Raw genomic sequence first — 24,063 nt, forward strand, 5'->3', positions numbered from 1 at the left:
AGAGAGAGTGGAAGGGAAGAGGGAGGAGGAAAGAGAGAGGAGGGAGAGAAGCATCCAAGTGAGAGAAACACATCGACTGGTTGCCTCCTGCATTCGCCAAGACCAAGGCCAGCGATCAAACCTGCAACCCAGTTATGTGCCCTTGACCAGGAATCTAACCTCAACCCTTTTGATCTGAGGGCTGACCCTCTAACCACTGAGTCACACTAGCCAGTGCAGCATGACTGTTGATGTTTTAAATAATAATGAAAGCCAACTTTCAATGTCATCCTCTCTTCTCATTTCCTTACATTTCCAACAAAATAAACACATTAGGAAGATCTTCCAAATGTACAAACTGTGGATAGTATTTACTAGAATATTTGATTCTATTTTTCCTTTCATTTTATAGTCTTTGGTCAGAAAAAAATTCTAACTAACATATAGAATCATTCTGTGAGAAGATATCTACAAAAACTTAAAATATCTGTGATCTCTCTCTCTCTCTCTCTCTCTCTCTCTCTCTCTCTCTCTCTCTCTCTCTCTCTCTCTCTTGTAATAATTTGACATTAGCCTTCAATGATGGTTGGAGTTTATGGCCCTTAGCAAGGTTCAAGAGTCTATAGCAAAAAAAAAAAAAAAAAAAAAGGTATATTGCACCTCCAAGGAGTCACATTAGCTAGCACATCAAGCTGAGCAGGCACCACAAACACCACACACTATGTCTGACCCTGCAGCCCTCTTCCAGCCCCACCCCACTTCTGTTCATGTTGTCCTATTGTCTGTAGGAAGCTTCAACCATATCATCTTTATTGGCCACCTGTCCAACACCAACCCTGGTCCTTACTCATCAATACGTCTTGCTTGGCAATGATATGCACGCCAGAGTCTTAACCTGCCCTGGACCACCCTCTCAGAACTCAGCTATGACTTGTCCTCTACAATAAGTACCCCTGTTCTAACTTTCAATTTCTGCTATCAGTTTACATTAGTTGAGCACGGCCCAACCTATAAGCATATGCTTAACTGAGGACTTGCCTATGCCAGTTAAAACAAACAAAACTACAACAGTAAAGACAACAACAAAAAGCAGAGTATGCAAAGGTGGTATCAATGAACCCTAAGTTTAAATTTTTCCACTCACGTAAATTCTCCAAATCTGTCTTTTACTCCTGTTTCCCAGCCCCCAAAGCCTAGGAATTATCCTCTTTCTCACTCATCTTTACCTGAAGTGTTCAAATACCCAGTTTCCCATGTCTGCATATGCAACAGCAGCAAAGTTATTAACAGAGCCCCCTTTAACTCTCAGAGGGAGCTGCATCCAAACTTAGATGATAAACTATATGGTCACTGTACTTCTGTTAACATCAGGCTCCAAGACCTTTCCATTTTGTCATCTAAAGTGTCTTGATCCCAAACCTTACCTTCTAGTCTTTCTAGTTCTGCTCTCTTTAGTCTCACATCATTTATTCCCCAGGCACTGTGCGAGGCTTAGAGTGGACTCCTAGCCTCATGGCCCCAATCCATCTTTCATATGATCAGAACTGGGATCTGTCTAAAATGGAAATCTGATCATGACACTTATTCTCTTGCTAATTGCCTTCCAGATAATATCCAAACTCTAACCTTCATGCTCTACAATTTTCTCTTGTCCACATTTCCCCCTCCATCTCAGAACACTCCCCTAAAAATAGCCTAAATAGAACCACAGATATGGCAGGATCATGTAATGAATTAAAAAGATCAGGCCTGGCCAGCTTGGCTCAGTGATTGAGCGTCAACCTATGAACCAGGAGGTCACAGTTCAATTCCTGGTCAGGGCATATGCCCAGGTTGCAGACTAACTACATCTCCAGTGTGGGGCATCAAGGAGGCAGCCAATTGATGATTCTCTCTCATCAGTGATGTTGGTGGTTGCCAAGGGCTATGGGATAGAGTGTTGAGAATTAATTATTTCATGGTTACAGAGTTTCAATTTGGGATGATGAAAAAGTTCTGGAAATAAATGAGGGTGATAGTTGCACAATGTGAATGAACTTTTTGACACCAAACTATATACTTTAAAATCTATACATATAAAAGGTTAATATGCTAAGTTTCCGTCCAACCAGTCACTATGACACGCACTGACCACCCGGGGGCAAACGCTCAACACAGGAGCTACTGTGACACGCACTGGCCATGTACAGAGAAACGACACCGCGGACCTGGCACCCACAAAGCAACACTCGACTTCCCCCAAATGGAATACAGGCCTCGCCACCATCCTGGAGGCCCACCAAATTACAGCCGATGCTGCTGAGACCCCATGGTGCAAAATGTGGCCCACAGCCCAGCCCAGCCCGGCTGTGGCTGCCAGGTAATGATGTCACATAGCAATGCCCGATTTCCTCTCCCTAGCGACGACTAGCCTCCTTGCAGTTTCTTCAGCCCAGAAACACGACTTGCTTTATAGCCAGGGGCAAACATTTCACACTTTAACCAAATGTCTGTGAAGCATTTTCCTGTGCATCATCTCATTTGATCCTCACAGAAGTTCTGGAGTAGGTAGATAGGAATCTCGGTGGAATCCTATTTTCTTTTCATTAGCCGGAAAACAGAGATTTAGGAAGCTTAGAAACTTGACCCGAATGAAAAGAAGTAAGAAATGGTGGACCTTGAAAATGACCAGGTTTTCTCACTGCGCAGAATATAGTCAAACACTGCTGCAGTTAAATATTTTACCCTTTGTTCTCCCTGCATGATCTACAATAATAATCTGCTTTGTGTTGATATTTACTGCTGTGTTGCTGACAATTACATGAAAGAGAAGTTGGGGTGCTTCACTGGGCTGGAAAAAGTTTAGCTAAATCAGAAAGCAGGTCTACTAGTAAGTAAGCAAGTTTATCTATACATATAAAGCTCTCACTGGCGCCAATCGCACACATGTGTTTCGATCTGTCATTGTCGATTGTGAATTTGGTTGACTCTTCTATTATGGAGAAAGGGCAAATAGCGATATTAAAATATTTCTTCTAATTAATTTCCTTTCAATGTGTACGAATTCGTGCACTGAGCCACTAATGATTAAATAATATCAGACCAAGATGACAGCTTAGGTAAATGCCTGTACTTGCCACCTCCCACAACCACATCAAAATTACAACTAAAATACCTGAACCACCTGAAAACTGGCTGAATGGAAGTCCTCCAACTAGAGAAGTAAAGAAAGTACATCCAGACTAGTAGGAGGGGTAGAGGCATGGAACAGGTTGGTCTGACCCCCACATGTGTGGTTGTTTAGGAGGGTGAACATCTCTGCAAAGGCAGCCTGTGAGGAGAAAGGGGTCCCAGCCCCACACCAGACCCTCAGCTCAGGGTTCCAGACCTTGGAAAAGCTTCAGAATGTAAATACCAGCAGGGATTGTGGCCCAGTGACACAGAGGCTGCAGGACACCCAGGTGTTCCATTTAAAGGGCCAGCGCATAATCTTGCTCAGACTCCCAGGACAAGGCGGCTTTTGAGGACCCACACACATATGGGGAGGAAATGGATTGTCTGACATTGGGGCAGGAACTCAGGGGTGGCTTTATCCCAGACAGAGGTGCACGCAGGGGTCATTGTTCCTGTGCTAGGACCACCCCTGTGGCAGGGATGACTGGCAGCCATATCTGAGTCTCAATCAGCCTGGCCCACACTGTTTCCACCGCCCTGGAGATTCCCTGAGACCCCACCCCATCCAATTTGCAGCCCCACCCAAGCTGTTTGCAGCAGCTTTTCCATATAAATGGCCTGTCCTGGCTCAGGCTTCAGAGTTTTCTAAAATCTCTCAAACAAGCTGAGACTGGTGACAGCATGCCCCAAACCTATCAATAAAAGATCCAAGACCCAGCACTAGCACCAACTTGCCTTGCTTCACAGTTTGGCCTTGCCTGGACACCTCTAAGCCCAATACAAATAGCAAATAGTAGCCATCTGCAAATCTCGCTGTAGCTTCTGCTGGGTGGCCCCAGGCAGTGGCTGAATTTGCACCTAATGGGAGGCCACAGAGGCAGTGCACCCAGGAGACAGCTTCAGACCATAGCAGACCACATCTCTATACATCCATAAGTGATACACTCAAGGGGCAGACTCAGTGAGCACCAAAGGCCCAATGAAGCAAGTCCTCCTCCATAGTGGTGTTAATGCATAGCAGTTCTTCCACTATAGCTGCAGCTGGTCCTCACAGCCAATTGGCTTGGAAGTCAACTCCTCCCAGTGATGCCAGCAGCAATCAAGTCTCAACTACAACAAAACTGTGCATGCAGCCCACACAGGGGTGCACCTAGAATGCCTAGCTCAGGTGACTGGGGAGGCTGAGACACTGGGCCCTACAGGACACCTACTACACAAAGCCACTCGGCCAATTCCAGGAAACAGAGCAGCTCTACCTAATACACAGAAACAAACACAGAAAAGCAGCCAAAATATGGAGACAAAGAAATAGGTCACAAATGAAAGAAATGGAAGCAAGCAAACTACTGGACACAGAGTTAAAAACAATGATTATAAGGTTGCTCAAGGATCTTAATGAGAGCTTCAAGGGATTTAATGAGAGTGTTAAGGGACTTAATGAAACTTTCAAGGATCTTAGTGAGAATTTCAAAGAAATGTAAAAGGAGCAGTCAGGAATTGAGCATACACTAACTGAAATAAAGAATAATTTAAAGGGATTCAAAAGTAGAGTAGAGGATGCCAAGAATCAAACAACAATTTGGAACATGAGGAAGCAAAAATCACCCAATCAGAAGAGCAAAAAGAAAAAGAATCCAAAATTATGAATATAGTGTTAGAAGCTTCTGGGACAACTTCAAGCATACCAATATTCCCATAATGGGGCTATCAGAAGGAGAAGAGAGAGAGCAAGATATTGAAAACCTATCTGAAGAAATAATGACAGAAAACTTCCCTTCCCTAGTAAAAGAAGTAGACTTATAAGTGCAGCAAGCATAGAGAGTCCCAAACAAGAGAACCCCAAAGAGGCCCACACCAAGACACATCATAATCAAAATGCCAAGGGTTAGAGACAAAGAGAGAATCTTAAAAGCAGCAAGAGAAAAGTAGTTAGTTATTTACAAGGGAGCGCCCATACTACTGTCAACTGATTTCTGAACAGAAACTTTGCAGGCCAGAAGGGAGTGGCAAGAAATATTCAAAGTGATGACTAGCAAGGACCTACAATCAAGATTACTCTACTCAGCAAAGCTGTCATTTAGAACTGAAGGTCAGATAAAGAGCTTCACAGACAAGAAAAGGTAAAGGAGTTCATCACTAAAAAACCAGTATTACATGAAATGTTGAAGGTATTTTTTAAGAAGAGGAAGAGGAAGGAGGAGAAGGAGAGGAGATAAAAGATATGAACAATAAAATGGCAACAAATACATATCTATCAATAATTGAATCTAAAAATCAAAATAAATGAACAGGAGATCTAATGAACAAAATAAATTGATGAATAAAATAGAATCAGAGGCATGGAACCATGGAACAGACTGACAAATCTCAAAGGGATGATGGGGGGTGGGGAAGGGAAGAGATTAACCAAAGATCTTAGCTATGGACACAGACAGTAGGGTGGTGAAGGCCTGGGTCAGGGCAGAAATGGGTGGAGGGGGACAAGGTGGGGAAAAAAGAGGGACATCTAAAGTACTCTCAACAATAAAGATTTTAAAAAAATGATTCAATGTTAAATTGTCTGTTATATGTATTTTACAATTTAAGATATATGTATATGCATTGCATATCCTCCTATCTAATAAAAGAGTAATATGCAAATTAACCATCACTCAGCTACACTCACAAGCTACACCCACAGGCCAATCAGGAGAGAGTATGCAAATTCGCCCAACCAAGATGGCTGTGGCCACAGAGAGAGCAGGAGGCTTGAATTGCCCCCAGCAATGGAGGAAGCCAAGCTTCTGCAGCCCTGGCCTGCCTTGGCCTCCTCTGCTCAAGGCTACAAAGTTTCAATTATAGAATATAAATAAATCCCAGACCAGGGCCTCCACTTGGGTTGCCGGGGGGCATGGCTGGCCTGCAAACCACCACAGACCCCTTGCCCAGGTCACCCCATGCCCCAAGGGAACCCCCACCCTGATCTGGGACACCCTTCAGGGCAAACCAGCTGGCCCTCACCCGTGCACCAGGCCTCTATCCTATCTAATAAAAGGGTAATATGCACATTGACCATCACTCCAACACACAAGATGGCTGCCCCTATGTGGTCAAAGACCCTGCCCCCATGTGGACACAAGATGGTCACCACAAGATGGCCAGCAGGGGAGGCAGTTGTGGGTGATCAGGCCAGCAGGGGAGGGCAGTTGGGAGGGACCAGGCCTGCAGGGAGGGAAGTTGGGGGCAATCAGGCCTGCAGGGGAGGGCAGTTAGGAATGACCAGGATGGCTAGGGAGGGCAGTTGGGGGGGACCAGACCTGCAGAGGAGGGCAGTTGGGGGGTACCCAAGCCTGCAGGGGAGAACAGTTAGGGGCAACTAGGCCGGGAGGGGAGGGTAGTTGGGGGGACCAGACCTGCAGGGGAGGGCAGTTGGGAGGTGGGACAAGACCAGCAGGGGAGGGCAGTTAGGGGCAATCGGGCTGGCAGGGGAGCAGTTAGGCATCAATCAGGCTAGCAGGGGAGTGGTTAGGGGGTGATCATGCTGGCAGGCAGAATCGGTAAGAGGCAATCAGGAAGGCAGGCAGGTGAGCAGTTGGGAGCCAGCAGTCCTGGATTGTGAGAGGGATGTCCGAGGGGTCCCAGATTGGAGAGGGTGCAGGCTGGGCTGAGGGACACCCTCCTACCCCCGTGCACGAATTTCGTGCACCGGGCCTCTGGTCCCCCCATGTGGTCAAAGATGGCTGCCCCCATGTGGACACAAGATGGCCGCCACAAGATGGCCAGCAGGGGAGGGCAGTTGGGAAGGACCAGGCCTGCAAGGGAGGGCAATTGTGGGCAATCAGGCCAGCAGGGGAGGGCAGTTGGGAGGGAACAGGCCTGCAAGGGAAGACAGTTGGGGGCGATCAAGCCTGCAGAGGAGGGCAGTTAGGGGTGACCAGGCCGGCAGAGGAGGGAAGTTGGGGGTGACCGGGCCTGCAGGGAAGGGCAGTTGGCGGGGACCCAGGCCTGCAGGGGAGAGCAGTTGGGGGGGACCAAGCCTGCAGGGGAGGGCAGTTAGGGGTGACCAGGCCCGCAGGGTAGGGCAGTTAGGGGCAAACAGGCTGGCAGGGGAGCAGTTAGGCATTAATCAGGCTGGCAGGGGAGTGGTTAGGGGGTGATCAGGCTGGCAGGCAGAAGCAGTTAGGGGCAATCAGGAAGGCAGGAAGGCAGGAAGGCGAGCAGTTGGGAGCCAGCAGTCCTGGATTGTGAGAGGGATGTCCGAATGCCTGGAATGTGAGCGGGATGTCTGACTGCCTGGATTGTGAGAGGGCAGTCCTGGATTTGAGAGGGATGTCCGACTGCCTGGACTGTGAGAGGGCAGTCGGACATCCCTCGAGTGGTCCCAGATTGGAGAGGATGCAGGCTGGCTTGAGGGACACACCCCTTCCCCTGCCCTGTGTACGAATTTCATGCACCGGGCCTCTAGTATTATATAATAATTTATATTCAATATCTGTTTATGTTTTTATATATATATATATATATATATATATATATATATGTATATATACATATTTTAGTGGAGTCAAGGTTATTACTTTAAGAATATCAAATTGACTCATTTGTATAAAAGTATACTTTGTTTGTGTGGGAGAAGAGTGGGGTTCCTAATAGTTCAGAAGCCTAGGTCTATCTGTGGAAATGGGCTGTGCCAATGAACGTCAGGGCAGAGAAAAGGCTAGCTGTACCAAACCGATTCATGCTATATACCTTGGTTTCTAGTGGACAAGGACTCATCCAAAAACCTAACTACTGAAGAAAATTATTGCCTCATGATCTCATTTCAACTTCCTGTCATGCTGCTGGTATGAGTTCATGCTTTCAATCACCTCTTCCTTTACAGGGAAAAGAAAGAAGCCCAGAGAAAAAGAATGAAACAGAGTCTCTTGAACCAAACTCCCACTAACCTGCTGACTACATAATCAAGAGGTGGACGTTTTATTTAAGTATTATTTTAAAATATATTTTTATTTACTTCAGAGAGGAAGAGTGAGGGCAATAGAGATAGCAATATTAATGATGAGAGAGAATCATTGATCAGCTGCTTCCTGCAAGCCTGCAACATGGGCATGTTCTCTGACCAGAAATCGAACTGTGATCTCCTGGTTCATAGGTTGATGCTCAACCACTGAGCAACACCAGCCAGGCTGAGCATTTTAAAAATGACATTAAAAGACTAGTTGTCAACTCAGGCACTCTTGGGCCAAGAGGACATGCAAGGCTGAAAGAGAAGGAAGGATGTACAGAGTGTTTGTGATTTTCAAAAGGGAGAAAAAAATAGTATATGTTCAAAATGGGTTGGAAAACTAGATTCCTGAAACACTGAAAAATCATAATATGCAGAAACACAACCAACAATATCATCGACCAGAACTCACTTAAAAAAAAATTAATATTACAGAATAACTAAGGTCTTTAAAGTAACATAATAAAGATATTCAAATTGCTAAACAAAGTAACTAATAGTTATTTTTTAAAATAAGGAATTAGGAAACAAAACCAAGAAGAAATGCTATAAGAAGTTAGAGGAAAAAAAATAAACAGTGATCTTAAAAACAGATATAATAGTTATGTTAAAAAACTAAAAACATTATTAAGTTGATAGAAAATACTGATAAAGTGACCAGCACAGGAGGACAAAAAGTAGTTACATGGCTTATAACTAAGAATCTCCAATATACAAGAGCTGACCCAGAAAAAGGTGGTGGACAGAGGAGGAGAATCATATTCATAGAGCTAACAATGCAGACTTTTTTGGAGTTGAACAAAAGTACCCTTTAAGTGGCATAAATAAAGATAAATCTCATGCCAAGATGTACCATGGTAAAACTGGAAAGTCTTAAACATTACACAAGAGAAAAGGCATCATTATCTAGAAAGAAATAATAATTCGGTTAACATCAGACTTCTCAAAAACAAAGGTCAGAAGTAGTGTATTCAGAGAAACCAAGATGGCGGCATAGGTTAAGCACCTAATCTGCAGCCTGGCACAACAATTTCAAGAATACAACTAAAGATCAAAACAGACATCATCCAGAACCACAGGAAATCTGGCTGACTGAAATGCCCACAACTAAAAGGAAAGAAAAAACCACAGGGAAAATCAGAGGAGCCGTAGGAGCCTGAGGTATGGAGACACGGGTGGAGACACAGGCGTACAGAGGGACACTGAGACCCAGGAACCTCATAGGGTGGGGCTGACGGGAAGCCAAGGCTGTAGGCTCCACCCTGAAACTCCGCCCCATCCAAGCTGAGCACAGAGGCTTTTACAATTTTGCAAGTCTAGTTGAATAAGGCTGTCTCCCAGCGTAGACACAGCTGATCCTCACAGCCAATTGGACTGGAGGGCAAATCTTCCCAGTGTACCAACAGCAATCAAGGCTTAACAACACCAAGACTTTGCACTCAGCCCACAAAGGGGGGTACCAAGAGCGACCACCTAGGGAGATTGGGGAAGCTGAGCTACCGGCTCCTATATGTCACCGACCACACAAAGCCACTCCATCAACATAGGGAGGCAGCCAAAAGATGGAGACACCGAAGGAGGTCACAAATAGAAGGGATGAAGGAAAGTAAACTAATGGACGACACAGTGTTCAGAACCACATTTATAAGGTTACTTAAGAATCTTATGGAGGACCGAGATGGCGGCATAGGGCAGACGCCTGATTGTTGCCTACCACAACAATTTTGAGACTGCAACTGGAGGGCAGAGCAGACACCATCTGGAACAATGGCCGGAGGAGTTGTTGGGAGGGGGTTGATCGATGGGAGTTGGGATCGGGAAGACGGGGCCCCACTGGGTCCCGGATCCGGGTGCGCTCGCCTGGCGACTGGTCGCCGCTGCAGGCCCGAGTGCCATCGCAGTGACCTTGGACCGGCCCGCTGCTGTGCATTGGGCTCACCGGAGCTTCGCCGAGCCCACCACCTGGCGAGTTACGCGGCGGCCACCCAGGAGCTCTGAGAGGATGGCCGAAGGAATTGCTGAGAGGGAATTGACCGACAGGAATTGGGATCCAGAAGACAAGGCCCCACTGGGTCCCGGGTCCGGGTGAGGCCACGCGCCCCTGGGTCTGGGTGAGGCCGCACGCCCCCTGGGTCTGGGTGAGGCTGGGTTCCAGGTCCGGGCGAGGCTGTGTGCCCCTGGGTCCGGGGGAGGCCACGCGCCCCTGGGCCCGGGTGAGGCTGGATCCTGGGTCTGGGTGAGGCCAGATCCCGGGTCCGGGTGAGGCCATGTCCCTGGGTCCAGGTGAGGCTGGATCCCGGGTCCGGGTGAGGCCGTGCGCCCCTGGATCCGGGTGAGGCTGGGTCCTGGGTCCGGGTGAGGCCGCGCCCCTGGGTCTGGGAGAGGCCATGCGCCCCTGGGTCCGGGTGAGGCCATGCACCTCTGGGTCCGGGTGAAGCTGGATCTCGGGTCCAGGTGAGGCCGTGCACCCCTGGATCCGGGTGAGGCTGGGTCCTGGGTCTGAGTGAGGCCATGCCCCTGGGTCCAGGAGAGGCCACGCGCCCCTGGGTCCGGGTATAGCTGAATCCTGGATCCGGGTGAGGCCGTGCGCCCCTGGATCCTGGTGAGGCTGGGTCCCGGGTCCGGGCGAGGCCGCGCGCCCCTGAGTCCGGGTGAAGCCGTGCCCCTGGGTTCGGGCGAGACCAAACCAGAGGGAGTTGGACCTGCATTACCACCATTGGTCCACCACCCAGAGCTGAAGAGTCAGTGCCAACACGTACACATAAGGAACTGGTGGACATTGAAAATGGGTCTCAAAAGAACTGCTGGTCCAGAAAGAAACTTACTACAGACTGATTCATTTGCCTGTCAGCATAACTATTATTGCTCGTCTCACATTCGGTTCTTATAAGTATATTTCTAGTAACACATGATCTCACTCATCTAGGGGAAATGATGAACAACATAGACTGATGAACAAGAACACACCCAGAAACAAGGAGGCATCGATCAGACTGTCAGGCCTCAGAGGGAGGGTAGGGGAGGGTTAGCGGGAGAGATCAACCAAAGGACTTGTGTGCATGCATACGAGCCTAACCAATGGTTAAAGACAACAGGGGGGTGGGGTGGGGGATGGAAATGGGGGTATGAGGACAAATATGTGACACCTTAATCAATAAAGAAATTAAAAAAAAAAATCAGAACAGATGATGTTCATGGTGGTGGCGGGGGGGGGAAAACACTGATGGAGGAAAGAGAAGACAACTTTAACACATTAACAAATGAAAATATTTGTTGAGTAAATGGAATGAATGGAGTTGAGGATGAGCTATAATAGAAGTGTGAAGTCCTAGACTTGTCTCCCAGCCTCAGTATGGACTTATTAAATGTTTGCTGTCTGCCCCCCGCCCCCCCCCCCAAAAAAAAAAGAAGTAGTGTATTCAAAGTGCTTTGGAAGAATGACAGGCTTTCTAGAATTTCATATCCCACTAAATTATCATGTAAGAATGAGGGCCACATAAACACATTTCATATATACAAAGAGCAAAGGAGTTTACTAATTACAATCCCTCACATAAGAAATATTCAAAGGATATACTTCATTAAGAAAAAAAGCAAATTCTAAAAGAAAGCTTAGTATAAAAAAAAGGTGAACACAAAGTTTAATAAAATGTTAGTAAATGTGCTTAACTATTGACTAATTAAAAATAGTTGTTTTGCTTTGTTTTTAATTTACTGATTTGAGAGAGAAGGGGGAAAGGGAGAAGGGAAGAGAGAGAGAGGAAGGGAGGGAGGGAGGGAGGGAGGGAGGGAGGGAGAGAGAGAGAGAGAGAGAGATTTGCTGTTCTACCCTTTCATGCATTCATTGGTTCTTGTATGTGCCCTGACCAGGGATTGAATGTGCAACCTTGGTGTATGGGGACAATGTTCTAACTAACTGAACTACCTGGCAAGGGAAATATAGTTTTTTTTAAATGTCAACATCTATATACATAAAAGGCTAATATGCAAAGTGTCCTCTTGGGAGATCGAGACCCTGGCCGACAGCTGGAAGGAAGGCCCTCGCTGGCAGTTGGAAGGCCCTGATCAGCCTACCTGTGCATGAATTTCATGCACTGGACCTCTAGTAATAAGAGAATATTACAAACAACTTCATGCCACTACATTTGAAAGATGAAATGGACAAATTCCTAGAAAAAACTACAATTTACACAAAATAAAACAAAATCTGTATAGCTTAATAATAGAAAAAACTGTAATCTATGGATTAAAACTTCTCACATAGAAAACACCAAGCCCAGGAGAGTTCACTGGTAAATTTGATCAAAAACTTACAAAAGAAATAACTTTAATCTTCAAAATATTATCCTAGAGAATAGATAAAGGAAATACTTCTAAATTAGTTTTATGAGTATAGCACAATCTTAACACCAAAACCTGATAAGAACATAAGAAACACAGAAAGTTACAGACCTATCTTATCCCTGAATACAGATTTAGAAATCCTAAATATTTGCAAACCAAATCTAGAAATATATAAAAACAATAATATATTTAAACCAAATTATGTTTATGCAAAAAATAACCACTATGTCATACATAATGATATCACCTCAAAATATATGGAAGCGCCTAGATTTTAAGTTATTTATGATAAAAACTCTTAGCAAACTAGAAATATAAACATCCCTAATTTGATAAAAGGCTTTCTAAAAAGCATACAGCAACCTCTTTAAATAAATAATTTCAAAATTTTCAAGATCAGACATTTAATTAGGTTTTAATTTTATATTATCATAGTTCATTTAGTTCAGTCTCCCCAATCCTATATAATCCTATATAATAAAAGCCTAATATGCTAAGTGTCCAGTCATCAGGTTGTCTGTTCAACCAATCAAAGCATAATATGCTAATGATATGCTAACGATGCTCAATCGCTCGCTACAATGTGCACTGACCACCAGGGGGCAGACAGTCGACCAGTCGCTATGATGTACACTGACCACCAGGGGGCAGATGCTCCGACTGGTAGGTTAGCTTGCTGCTGGGGTCCAGCCAATCGGGACTGAGCAAGATGGGCCAGACACGATTGTGCACCATTGGGGTCCCTCGTGCACTGGTGGGGTCTGTCGACCTGGCCTGTGCCCTCTCACAATCCAAGACCCCTCGGGGGATGTTGGAGAGTCGGTTTCAGCCTGATCCCACAGAGCCAAGGGACCCCACTGGTGCACAAATTCATGCACCAGGCCTCTAGTTAAATTTAAAAGAATCAAAGAATCATTGTGGTTAAATAACTTTTTCGAAGTCAGTATAAATAGTCTTTTGAGTTTAGATCTACAAGCACCCTGGAGTTCACTTTTGAATAATTAGTAATATGGGCTCATTTCATTTTTTCCATGTGGATACTCAACTACCCCTCCTCCACTTTCACTAAAGGCTTTCCTCCTGCCTTTCTGTTCTCTAGTGCAGATGATATCATAAGTCTAGCATAACACAGGTGTGTTTCTGGGATCCTTATTGCATTCTCTGGGCCTGTGTGTCCATAGTGAATAGAAGTAGACATTTGGGTGGAAGGCACACAGTCCTATTTATTAGAAAATCAAGTCAAGGAACATATGCATGTTCAGAATATTTCAGCACTTCAAAAATGAATAAAGTGCTCACTTCAGCAGCACATACACTAAAATTGGAATGATACAGAGAAGATTAGCATGACCTCTGAGCAAGGATGACATGCAAATTCGTGAAGCATTCCATATTTTAAAAAAATAATAATAATAATAAATAAAAATAATCCTGGCCAGTGCTCAGTTGTTTGGAGCATTATCCTGTACACCAGAAGGTTGCAGGTTCAATCTGGGAGGCAATCGATTGATTCTTCTCTCTCACATCGATGTTTCTCTCTTGCCCTTCCTTTCTCTCTAAAAATCAATAAAAACATCCTTGGGTGAGGATTTTAAAAATGAATAAAAATAAATATAAAATAGCTACTTAGTATGCAAACACCAATTAACATGGAGTTCAAACTCTGCCAAATGGACTCTAGGAAGGCCATCTATTTATAATTCAGTATCCTTGGTAGTGAATTATAGCCTGTAATTGTAATTTATAAATCTCATAGGGATGCCCTTTAGAAAATAAATTCTTCCCTCTTATCGAAATAAAATATTTGATTCATTACTTAGCCAAGTGATAGAAAGAATAATTAAGCTATCCACTATATAAATTACTGCTTACTTTAACCATTCTTCATTTTCAAGATCACAAGATTACACAGTAAAAATGCCATCATAAATGTACCATTTGAAAAGCTGTGCAATAGTGTCATTGCAAAGCAATTCTCATTTCTCTATCTAAACACAGGCCGACCTTAAGTCCTAACATTTCAGATGAGCCCACGTCCTCCTCTTATCCTTAGTGTAAAGGAGCAGTGCACAGCTCTAACTGAAATAGTGAAGAGATTTGTTTCTCCTATAACACACAATGAGGTCAATTAAAGACATAGAACAACTACCCTTATCTGTGTTGACTAAGAACTTAGTAACGTAAATTATTTGGTGGCTAGGACATGAATATAAACCTTGAATTTTCCATTTGTGTTGGCTCTAATCAACACTTGTCTTTTCTTTGATAACTTTGAGGATCTCATTCCTAGTGTGACTGACCTTGAAATTGGTATCAAAGCCCTTTTCTCTTTGGCCAATATAGTTAACTTAGTTGGAGGTGCCATGATGGCCCTGATTTTTATACTTAATCTCAAACAGAGAAAAAAATGTCCAATAGCCACATATTATCCACTAACCCCATCCAGTTGTCCTATGAACGCAGGCACAGTCAGTTCTAGGCAAAATAAATTTTTTACATTTGACTAGGGATCAAAGCATTAAACTAAAAGAAGCAAACTGTAAGGGATGATTTGAAGCACTAGCCAGCAAAAGATAAAAGATTTTAGGATAGAATACATTTTCTAGTAGCCCCATCATTCCATTTCATAATTGACTGTCTATTCATAAAAACAGTGCAGAATTAAGAGATAGCATTTCCTCAGGAGCTTCCCAGACAAAAAAAGGCTCAGGGAGTTTATCACCACCAAACCAGCAATGCAAGAATTGCTAAAGGGAATACTGTAAAAAGAAGAAATAAACAGGTAAGAAGGAATACAGACACAAAAATAGATATGACTATAAACAAATACCTTTCAGTAATAACTTTAAATGTAAACATACTAAATGCTCCAATCAAAAGACATCGAGTGCTGAATGGATAAAAAAACATGACCCATATATATGCTGTCTACAAGAGTCCCACCTCAGAACAAGAGACTCACACAGATTGAAAGTGAAGGGATGGAAAAATATCTTTCAGGCAAATGGAAATGAAAAAAAAAGTATTAGCAATACTTATATCTGACAAAATAGATCTCAAAGTAAATGCCATAACAAGAGATAAGGAAGGCCACTTCATAATACTAAAGGGAGAAATCCAACAAGAAGAAATAATTCTGGTAAACATATACACTCCCAATATAGGAGCACCCAAATACATAAAAAAACTCCTGGAGGATATCAAGGGAGAGATTAATAGCAATACAATCATAGCAGGAGACTTTAATACCCCACTATCACCATTGGACAAATCCTCTAAACAAAAAATCAGCAAAGAAACAGCAATCCTAAATGACTCACTAGACCAGATGGAATTAATTGACATCTTCAGAACATTTCACCCCAAAGCCACAGAATATACATTCTTCTCAAGTGCACATGGGTCATTTTCAAAGATAGACCATATGCTGGGTCACAGGCAAAGTCTCTTCAAATTCAAGAAGATAGAAATTCTATCAAGCATCTTCTCAGATCACAGTGGCATAAAACTGGAAATCAACTACAATAAATACAATCCAAAGAAATCAAACACATGGAGACTAAACAGGATGCTATTAAACAATGACTGGGTCACCAGAGAGATCAAGGAAGAAATAAAAAACATCATGGCAATAAATGACAATGAAAACATAACAATCCAAAATCTATGGGACACAGCGAAAGCAGTCTTGAGAGGGAAGTTCATAGCTCTACAAGCCTACTGCAAAAAAACAAGAAACAATGGTAATTACCTAACCCTACAACTCAAAGAGCTAGAAAAAGAGCAGCAAGAAAAGCCCAGTGTAACCAGAAGGAAGGAAATAACAAAGATCAGAACAGAGATAAACGACATAGAGACCAAAGAAACAATACAAAAGAACAACAAAACCAAGAGCTGGTTCTTTGAAAGGATAAACAAGATTGATGAACCTCTAGCCAGGCACACCAAGAAGCAAAGAGAGAGGACTCAAATAAACAAAATCAGAAATGAAAGAGGAGAAATAACAACAGACCACACTGAAATACAAAGGATTGTTACAAAATACTACGAACAACTCTATTCCAACAAACTGGACAACCTGGAGGAAATCGACATATTCCTAGAAAAATATAACCGTCCAAAAATCAATCAAGAAGAATCTAAACAGCTCAATAGGCCAATAACTATGGAAGAAATTGAAGCAGTCATCAAAAAGCTTCCGGCAAACAAAAGCTCGGGGCCTGACGGCTTCACAGGAGAATTTTACCAAACATTCAAGGAAGAACTAAAACCTATCCTCCTCAGACTATTCCAAAAAATTCAAGAGGAAGGAACACTTCCAAGCTCTTTCTATGAAGCCAGCATCACCCTAATACCAAAACCAGATAAAGACAACTCAATGAAAGAGAATTGCAGGCCAATATCCCTCATGAACATAGATGCCAAAATCCTCAACAAAATTCTAGCAAATCGGCTCCAGCAATACATCAGAAAGATCATACACCATGACCAAGTAGGATTTATCCCAGGAATGTAAGGATGGTACAATATCCGCAAATCAATAAACGTGATACATCACATAAACAAATTGAGAGATAAAAATCACATAGTCATATCAATTGATGCAGAAAAAGCATTTGACAAAATCCAACACCCTTTCTTGATAAAAACTCTCAACAAGGTGGGAATAGAAGGCTCATACCTCAACATAATAAAAGCTATATATGATAAACCCACAGCAAACATCATACTCAATGGACAAAAACTAAAACCATTTCCCCTAACAACAGGAACAAGACAGGGATGCCCACTCTCACCACTCCTGTTTGACATAGTACTGGAAGTATTAGCCATTGCAATTAGACAAGAAGAAGAAATAAAAGGCATCCAAATTGAAAAAGAACAAGTAAAGCTGTCTTTATTTGCAGACGACATGATATTGTACATAAAAAATCCGAAAGACTCTGTCAAAAAACTAATAGATTTAATAAATGAATTTGGCAATGTAGCAGGATACAAAATTAACGCCAAGAAATCTATGGCCTTTCTATACACCAATCGTGAACTTACAGACAGAGAGACTAAAAAGGCAATCCCATTTACCATCACATCAAAAAAATTAAGATACCTAGAAATAAACTTAACTAAGGAGGTAAAAGACCTATACACGGAAAACTACAGGACACTGAAAAAAGAGATACAGGAAGACGTAAACAGATGGAAGAACATACCATGTTCATGGATTGGTAGAATCAACATCATTAAAATGTCCATACTACCCAGAGCAATCTATAGATTCAATGCACTCCCCGTTAAAATACCAACGGCATATTTCACAGACCTTGAAAGAACTTTCCAAAAATTCATCTGGAATAAAAAAAGACCCCGAATAGCAACAGCAATCTTGAGAAAGAAGAATAAAGTAGGAGGGATCTCAATACCAGATTTCAAGCTGTATTACAAAGCCACTATTCTCAAAACAGCCTGGTACTGGCACAAGAACAGACATATAGATCAGTGGAACAGAATAGAGAATCCAGATATTAACCCAAACCACTATGCTCAATTAATATTTGACAAAGGAGGCATGAATATACAATGGAATAAAGATAGTCTCTTAAATAAATGGTGTTGGGAAAATTGGACAGATACATGCAAAAAAATGAAGCTAGATCACCAACTTACACCATACACAAAAATAAACTCAAAATGGATACAGGACTTAAACATAAGACAGGAAACCATAAAAATACTAGAGGAATCCACAGGCAACAAAATCTCAGACATATGCCAAAAGAACTTCTTCACGGATACTGCCCCTAGGGCAATGGAAGCTAAAGAGAAAATAAACAAATGGGACTACATCAAAATAAAAAGCTTTTTTACAGCAAAAGAAACTATCAACAAAACAACAAGAAAGCCCACTGCATGGGAGAACATATTTGCAAATGTTATCACTGATAAAGGTTAATCTCCAACATCTACAGGCAGCTTATACAACTTAATAAAAGGAAGGTAAATGATCCAATAAAAAATGGGCAACGGACCTAAATAGAATCTTTTCAAAAGAAGACAGAAGGAAGGCCAAGAGACACATGAAAACATGCTCAATGTCACTGATTATCCGAGAGATGCAAATCAAAACAACAATGTGGTACCATCTCACACCTGTCAGAATGGCTATCATCAACAAATCAACAAACGACAAGTGTTGGTGAGGATGTGGAGAAAAAGGAACCCTCGTGCACTGCTGGTGGGAATGCAGACTGGTGCAGCCACTGTGGAGAACAGTATGGAGTTTCCTCAAGGAACTCCCATTTGACCCAGTAATCCCACTTCTAGGAATATATCCTAAGAAACTGGGAACACCAATAAGGAAGGATATATGCACCCCTATGTTCATAGCAGCACAATTTACAATAGCTAAGATCTGGAAACAGCCTAGGTGCCCGTCAGCAGATGACTGGATCAGAAAACTATGGTACATCTACACAATGGAATATTATGCTGCCATAATAAGAAGGAATTCTTACCATTTGCAGCAACCTGGATGGAATTGGAGAACATTATGTTAAGTGAAATAAGCCAATGAAAGAAAAATACCACATGATCTCATTCATTTATGGATAATAAAGAACATTATAAACTTGAACAAAAAGATAGATACAGAGGCAGTAAAGTATCAAACAGTCTGTCAAATTACAGCAGGAAGGTTAGGGAGAGGTGGGGAAGATAAGAGATCAATCAAAGGACTTGTATGCATGCATATAAGCATAACCAATGAACACAAAACTCTGGGGGGTGAGGGCATATATGGGAGTCAGGTGGGGGGGAGGCAATGGTAAGATATAATACCTTAATAAAAAAAATTGGAAAAAAAAAAAAGAAAGATAGCATTTCCTAAAGGGCCTAATTGAACACATCTGGCATTGTTGGTGGTAAAATTATACAAAAACATAAGTCGTACTTATGATAAGAGCTCAGTATAAATATCAGAAAATAGCAGGCTAACTTCAACTACCTGCACATGAGATGTAAGGAAAGTGTGAGGACTTCGGGAAAACTTTCCCCGCACTGAAAAGGGAAACAAGGGCACTTTTCTGCTTGGACCTTATTGCATTGTCTAGCTTGCTGCTCCTGCTGCCACCTTTCAAGCCTGAGGGGAAATGCTCAGGATTTTAGAGCCCTAGCATTATTGAGGGCTTCTGATATTTTGTTCTTATTTAAGCTATTCTGAGTTTGGTCTTTCTTGGTTGAAGCAAAAAAGCGCCTCTCTTGATATTTTGTAAGAATTACTTTCCATAGTCACACCTGGAAAAAACCCATTGACCTACTCACTGTTGCTTAATTAACATGTTCTTTCTTCCTATGGCATGTCCTTCAGAACTCGGTTTGTTTCTGATCTTTATTCTGGTGATTTCCTTTTAAATGTTTTTATTTTATTTTATTGATTTAAGAAAGGAAGGGAGAGAGAGATAGAAACATCAATGATGAGAATCATTGATCAGCTGCCTCCTGCACACCCCACTTTGGGAATTGAGCCTGCAACCTGGGCATGTGCCCTTACCGGGAATGGAACTGAAACCCCCTGGTTCATAGGTCAACCCTCAACCATTGAGCCACACTGGTCGTTCTGATGCTTTCCTTTTAAAACTATAACTTTTTTTCCTCAGTTTTATGAAGGTATAATTGAAAAATCAAAACTGTATCTATTTATGGTGTACAACATAATAGTTTGATATACATTATGAAATGATTACTAAAACTGTAACTTTTAACTTAATGATCTATCAACTATCAGTATCTGGTTTAGATGATTGCAGTATTAATGTATCCCTCTGATTCCAGAGATAAAAATACCAAAACCTCTTCTAGTCAGATAGATCATTTCTAAGAAATATTGGACATAATTTGTCAAATTTTATTAGATGTTGGCAAGATTTAAGGTTTAATGTGCTGTCTATAAATAGAAAATTCTTGTGCATTTCCATAAGGTTAACACCCAAGACAATGTATTATGGGTACTGAATGTGTGTACATATAAAGGTCACATCACACATATCCTTCTGCCTACACTACAAGAAAGCTGTGGAAGCAGATGCTGAGGATCTCCTTATTTTTTTAAAAAGGTGCTTTAAGTAAGGAAGAAATGTGTGGTAGCACTTCTCTAAAAATGTAAATGTATCACAGAACTCCTGCTTTCACAAAATACAAGGCAGTCATAAATGCAGGCCTCCAATGAGAGGCTCCAATACACACATGGGGCCACAATCCATAGGAGTCTAAACAGACCACAGGTCAACGAAATGACCTAGCATGCTGAGGCCGGGGTTATATAACACCAATGTTAGCAAAGCCAGCTGAAGAAGGAAACCGCGGGCACCAAGGACCAGGGGACACAAAGACTGTGTTCTCCTGAGCTTAGAACAGTGTCTGCACAGGACACGGCTGTCGTAGTTATGGGATAGGAACAGCAGTGGTGGTGGTGAAAACATAAATAACAGTTAACATGGATGAAATGTTTACTGTGTAATAGGCTCTGTTATGAATGCTTTACATGTAAGCACTATAATGATTCCCAATACAAACTTGCCCATTATCTTGCTCATTGCATCTCTCCTCATTTGGCAGTCAACAAAGATTATAGAGCACATATAAAAGGTTTTATGATTGTCATCTTCCACATTTCTTCCTCTACCTCTTTCTATTAGTTCTTTTCTGGATGAACCCTTTCCAATAAAAGAAAAATACTTATGTGCTTTTTTTTGTGTGAGATGGGAAAATGCACATAGAAATAGTGCAAAAAATGTGAGATCCATTAATTTTATTGTAACACAATGAAGCTGATGAGACTCTTACAGTTGGATTTATTTGGGAATAGAATGAGGAAACACTGCATAATCCTGCATTAAGTCTCTATCAGACAACATTTATGATAACGAAAGCAAAACTGGATCTAGGCGCTATTCCAAGCCATGGAGATTAGCAAGTAATCACAGGCACAAATCCTAATTCAATTCTGGAGAAACTGGGAAAGACTTAAAGAATTAAAAAGTAGAAACGATTTTAAAAAAAGAGAAAATGTTGACCTCCACATGCACTGGTCAGTATCAGCAAAATTCTACATTCACCTATGTATAGCTCCATCAGTGTACCTCACTAACTATAATAATCCTATATAATAAAAAGCTAATATGCAAATCGACCAAATGGTGGAACCAGTCGCTGTGACGTGCACTGACCACCAGGGGCAGATGCTCAATGCAAGAGCTGCCCCCTGGTGGTCAGTGCGCTCCCACAGGGGGAGCACCGCTCAGCCAGAAGCCGGGCTCATGGCTGGCGAGTGCAGGGGCAGTAGCGGGGAGCCTCTCCCGCCTCCACGACAGCGCTAAGGATGTCTGACTTACGGTTTCGGCCCACTCCCCTAAGCCATCAGTTGGACATCCCCCAAGGGCTCCTGGACTGTGAGAGGGTGCAGGCTGGGCTGAGGGACCCCCTGCCCCCGACCCAGTGCCCGAATGGCGTGTACCGGGCCTCTAGTAAAAGTATAATATGCTAATTAGACCGGACAACCTTCCGGATGACCTTCCGGATGAAGCCGTGGTGGCAGGGGCCGAGGCAGAGAAGGCAGAGGAGGCAGAGGAAGCAGAGGAGGCAGCGGTGGCGGGGGCCGGGCCCCTTGCATGAATCTCTGCATCGGGCCTTTATAATTATCTCCTGATAAGTCTACATTGGAAGGAAACAACTTGAAGTCAGGAACTGTCAATTTCATTTACTGACTCCACAGCAGTGCATCTGTGTAGGCAACAACAGAATTTACTAGTTCAATATTAGGAGCTCTCTGGAGTGGTTCCAAGTCTCAGTTTCGTCATCTATAAAATGGGTTTAAAGTACCTACCCCATTGGGTTGTGATGAATGGAAGCTATAATATAGGCGACGCATTTCATTCAGTGACTTGGACACAGCACTCAACAAATGGCAATTATTATAAGATACTAATAAACAAATAAATGCACAGATGTATGGTGCACTGAACTCCGATTGCCAGAAGATATAAATTAAAAAAATGGACAACCTTGGTCTTCAAAACTCTCAGTCCTCATATAACACGGCACTCACTGCTGCTTCGGGGTGCTACAGGAAGAGCAAGGATGAACTCTGACACAGTTTCCCCAGGGGAATATGTCCATGATTGACCTCAGAGATGACGGGGTTAATATAAGACCCTTTCATAGTTACTGCCCTGCTGATGCCTACCAAATTCTTTGTGCTTTCTGTCTCATCTTTCACCATTTCTAGTTATATTTAGTTATAATTTAAATATTAACACTTCCTCTTCGCAAATTACTTAAAGTACATAAACACATCTGTGACTTAAGCATAATTTTTAAATGTGCATTTGAACTGTATTACTTTCTTTCCACAGTTCCCTCACATTGATAAGCAGCAAAGAATGAACGAATGAGTGAACAAAAAAAGAAAGAAATTATGAAAGAAAGGAAGAAGGAAGAGCTTAGGCAGTTCATAAAACCTAAAGGATAACAGTACTGCAACTCTGAAATTCATAGTAATTAAATCTAGGACAAGAAGAAAGAAAAGACTTTTGAGATTAGTATCATAAAGTAGAGATCAGATTATAGTGATATTTATGATAAACTGAAATTTATAGTGCAAAAGAGGAGAAAGTGTATTTAATCACCTATCAGACTATTTCACCTTATCATCTCATTTTACAGATGAGGCAGCTGAGCTTTGACACATAAGATGATTCTGTCCGTCATTATGTAGATTTGCACTGTGGACCATGGACCGACATCAGTATCACCTGGGAGTTTGCTAGAAACACAGAATCTCAGGCCCCATATTGAGCATACTGAATCAGAATCTGAATTGTAACAAGATCTTCATGTGATTCATCGGTACATTAAAGTTTGACAAGCATTAATAAAGGTAGCTTGTTGCCAGGAAGTTCATAAATTAGGTAATTTTAAACTGAATGACATTTTCTACAAATTATATGCTGATCTTTGAATTTGGCTCTGAATAACTGACCTATAAATTTTATACTCAGTATAAAACTTGAGGCAATGGCTCTTTGAAGCCCTGAATGAACAATACATTGTACTAATACACAGTGACCACTCAGCTACTGTTTCCTCATCTGTGAAATGGACAGAATAACAGAACCTAAACTCAGAGGGTTATTAAGAAGACTAAGTTAAGACATGTAAAGCCTTTAGAATAATGCTGAACTAAGAGCAAGGTTCAACTGAGTGTTAATCACTAACTATGATTATTATGATCTTGAATAAGGTTTGATATGATAGATGTGCATGTCACTGCCCACCTATTCTCACCTACTCCTGTTGCAGCGAAAGGCATTTGAGATATTATCCAGGATGAGGAATAAATACAGTCTCTGCCCACAAAAGAGAGCCAATAAAAGTCCTTCACTTGAAAGAAAGATAACAACCAACATTGTTGAATTACTTCATCAAATGGGGACTGACTTTTTGAGCAACTATGGACACACATGGAATTAATAAGTTTTAAGCAAATATGTGAATAAAATTTACAATGTTGGTTAATGAATAATTTTCAGTAACAAGTATTACTCTGTATA

The 24,063-nt window shown here is 42.2% G+C and overlaps 1 protein-coding gene and 1 non-coding gene across 6 annotated transcripts in view; one reads left to right on the forward strand and one right to left on the reverse strand.

The window, feature by feature from the left end:
• Window positions 1-24,063, reverse strand: part of FARS2 (phenylalanyl-tRNA synthetase 2, mitochondrial) — a 571,059-nt gene that overhangs the window by 224,594 nt on the left and 322,402 nt on the right. The window lies entirely within an intron of this gene.
• Window positions 13,752-13,858, forward strand: LOC129150428 (U6 spliceosomal RNA). The gene has a single exon (XR_008557171.1). It is a non-coding gene; the product is annotated as a U6 spliceosomal RNA (small nuclear RNA).

This window comes from Eptesicus fuscus, chromosome 9, assembly GCF_027574615.1.
Source record: "Eptesicus fuscus isolate TK198812 chromosome 9, DD_ASM_mEF_20220401, whole genome shotgun sequence".
NCBI classification, from domain to species: Eukaryota; Metazoa; Chordata; class Mammalia; order Chiroptera; family Vespertilionidae; genus Eptesicus; species Eptesicus fuscus.